Source organism: Anneissia japonica, unplaced genomic scaffold, assembly GCF_011630105.1.
Source record: "Anneissia japonica isolate Jap-2015-1 unplaced genomic scaffold, ASM1163010v1 scaffold93_len1081246_cov171, whole genome shotgun sequence".
NCBI lineage: Eukaryota > Metazoa > Echinodermata > Crinoidea > Comatulida > Comatulidae > Anneissia > Anneissia japonica.
In genome coordinates this window covers 868,931-872,784 of record NW_022726429.1, presented here as the reverse complement: position 1 = coordinate 872,784, position 3,854 = coordinate 868,931, and the positions used below count along the sequence as shown (strand labels likewise).

Here is a 3,854-nt window from a genome sequence, read left to right as displayed (position 1 = left end):
GTCGTTAACCTACTCCCAAAAAGTTCAGATCGCGAACCGCAGCGAAAATCAGGCGCTGTCTGTCTAGCTTGGGCCCATGCTCCTATCCCAATTAATTAGCCTAGCCTTTGTTGAAGGGATAGTATTTGTAATTATCTCACTATACAGTGCTGTACTGTGATTCTGACTACATTTTCTACGACAATCAAGCAATTTGGGTTGTTTAAATTATAATTTTCATAGTTACTTTCACTCAAACAATTTTAACCTTCAATAACAATAAATAACCTTCTTTTCGGGAGTGTGATCCTAGATGTCGTAACAAAACACACGTGGGCTGTTGAAACTTTCTGTTCGACGTCTGGTTCCCGGTGGCTTGTACCGTTATAGAAAGAATACTGATACCGCTATTTCAGAATAAAAGCTTGTGAAATAAATTTATGCAATAAAAACACGAGTTTTCTTGAAGTTGTAATAATTATTTGACTGGAAATTAATTGAAGAAAGGCATACGTTCGTCCGTCTATCACATGCCTCCATCACATGCTGTATATGTGTATAGACGGTCAGTCCATCACATGCTGTAAATTTATGAGTCCATAATTTTAAGGTTCTCCCCCACCCGAGACTGTCCATCAGATGCTGTATTTTCTAACCATTATTTTCCCAAACATCATTTGATGAAGCTATGCTGAAAGTTCTCCACCACCCGGGACTGTCCATCTGATACATGCCACCATCACATGCTGTATATGTGTATAGACGGTCAGTCCATCACATGCTGTAAATTTATGTGTCCATAATAATTTTAAGGTTCTCCCCCACCCGGTACTGTCCATCAGATGCTGTATTTTCTAACCATTATTTTCCCAAACATCATTTGTTGAAGCTATGCTGTAAATTTATGTGTCCATAATTTAAAGGTTCTCCCCCACCCGGGACTGTAACCCCATAACAATCGCCTACTGACGGCCAACTCACTCCCAAGATCAGTCATCACATCCCCCACCCCAAGATCAGTCCATCATATGCTGTATATTTATGTCTATTTGGGGGCCCCCAAGTGTTCCCAAACATCATTTTGATAGATCTCCCAAGCCAAACATCATTTTGATAGACCTCCAAAGGTCCATCACATACTGTAGCCTGTTACTTAAGGTTCTCCTCACCGGGACTGTCCATCACATGCTGCATAGAGACTTGTCAAATGAGACCTCCCCCATCACCAATTCCAGTCTATCACATGCTGTAATTTAAGTGTCTATAATTTTCCCCTACCCCAGGTCCGAATTTCAAATGCTGTATATTTATGTCCATCCCCCAATGACAATCTATCACATGCTGTATATTTATGTGTCCATAACTTCCGCCACCCCCAGGTCCGAATATCAGATGCTGTATACATATATCCATTATTTTCCAAAACATCATTGACCACCTAAGGACCATCACATTGTGTCACACCCCCAATGTTACTCCATCACATGCTGTATATGTGTCCAATTTTCCCCATCCCAGGTCCGAATATCAGATGCTGTACATTTATGGCAATTGTTTTCCCAAATATAATGTGATAGACGGTCAGTCCATCACATGCTGTAAATTTATGTGTCCATAATTTTAAGGTTCTTCCCCATCAGATGCTGTATTTTCTGACCATTATTTTCCCAAACATCATTTGATGAACCCCCTGTTTTCTAGCGAACCCCCACGAATTTTTGAATGAGTCCCACTCGGACGGAATGTCTGTTTTTAACTTACTCAGTATTAAATCGAAATTTAGTACCTAATTCATTATTTGGTCACCCGTTTTTAAATTGTAGCCTACAGTACAAGCCTACATTCATAGAATATCTCAGCTTCAGAAGTTTGGAGATTTAAATTGAACGCAACTCCGGCAAACCATGACTTTACGATAGCTCACATAAGGATCATGGCAAACATCGATAAAAAAAACTTTCACTGGCCTTTGGCTGAATGTTTGTAAGAAATGTACCAACCGGTAACGAAACCGCTGCTCTCTGCCTAGTGATAGTAATAGTGATCGTAACTGAAAAAATAATGATGCAGCAACACGCTTGGTCAACTTGTAAAAATTTAGAGCCTTCTGTTGTTTGCCCATAAAACAAATTTTGGAGTGTTATACAGTACGATTTCAAGACATTGTCATCGGAAAGAAACAGCTATAATATTGAAAACAAACAACTTGAAACAAAATCGGTGTACGGATTTAAATAAATATTTACAATAGATTTTAATGGTCAACTTGTTATCAAATTTTACGACCAATTTTTACATACATTTGTGAGTGACGGTGTGTAATAGACATGCAAAACAAACATTAGCGGTTAGCTGTACAGTGTAATATCTTTGAATATCATTGTAGACTGATTCATTCATATGCTTGGTCATCTTGTAATCATTTAGCATTCAACAGTTTTTAATAATAGGTCCGTATCTCTAACACTTCTAGACGTAGTATCAAATTATAGTTGCCATAGACCCGGTTTCATACACGATCGCTTAAGTAAACTTCAAAGGAAACTGTTTTCCCAATTTTTCTTATTGTTAAATACTCCTATGCAATACTGTAAGCCCCTCTGGTATAAAATTGACAGATCAATTAGACACTCTGTAAAGATCGATTATGCCCTTTTATATAATAAGGCCATAGGCCTAATGTACTGTGTGAAGTACTGACTTTGTTAACATCGAATGGGTGAAATTGCACACAAACTTCAGACTCTTGACCTAACATACAATGCCAGAGGAAAGGATATCACGTTTTAATCACCAAAAAGGATTTTCCACGGACGCACAGAGTAATAGTTTTTCTAATTTTCTAATAGTATGGCCCAAAGCGAACGAGTTTCTGGTCTCGAAAATCAGAAACTTCGTTAAGGCTTATACAGTACAAAATACTGTACAGAATATGATTCATTGAAAAAGCTTTAAAATGAAGGACTTTTAAATGAAGTTTATATACTAAAATTTTGCGAATCTTGGGTTTTTAAAAGCAATCTTGTGATTTTTTAGACCCAATGTTGAATTTTGATTTTCCCTAGTGGTCACGCTGCATTTAGAGACAGAATTATACCCCGACGACATCAAACTAGTGTAGGTCTAGGTACAGTAGGACGTACTACTAGGCCTAGGCTTTTGTTGTAAAAGTTGAAGTGCATGTACAAGATGCGCAAAGGCCTATCTAAAAAAAAATAATACATTTTGTTAATTATTACTGGTTGGCCTGGGACCAGGCAGGCCAGCTTTGCCGTCGAAAGTCCAGGGATTCGACGATGGCGTCAGTGCACATGTTTACAAACGCCATTGATTGGAATGAAAATAGACGCGCTGAATTTCGTTTGTTTTATGAAAGATACTATTTATCGAACATTTATCTATATAAAAACAAGAATAATATTGTAGAATTGTATTTCTAAAGATTCATATATAATTCATATTTCATTTGGTAGACAATAGATATTCAGTAAGATACTAAAAACGATTATTAATTCTGAAATGTGCATCAAATCTCAGCTATTATTAATCAGCAGTTTGTATTAGGTTAAAGTCTTAAAAACAATAATTTCGAATATGCCTAGTAAACAAATAATTGTAATTAAAGTTTAGGTTCCCATGATGTCAGATGACGTTTTCAAATTATGATGTTATATTTTGGACTCTGACTTAATTTAACGATGGCCCTGTCAGTTGTAGTAAATCTTTGTAAATTATTTTATAGGCCTATATAATAGCTTGTTTTGTTTTATAATAATAAATGTGTTGAGTGTATTGATATTGATTATGCGATGAGTTTTTTTTTTTTTTGTCTTTCGGTGTGATTAAAACATGCCAATTCTCAGAAAATATTTTCA

The 3,854-nt window shown here is 36.5% G+C and overlaps 1 protein-coding gene across 1 annotated transcript in view; it reads left to right on the top strand.

Moving 5' to 3' along the window:
* Nucleotides 1-3,854, top strand: part of LOC117113202 (fibrillin-1-like) — a 9,796-nt gene that overhangs the window by 2,343 nt on the left and 3,599 nt on the right. The window lies entirely within an intron of this gene.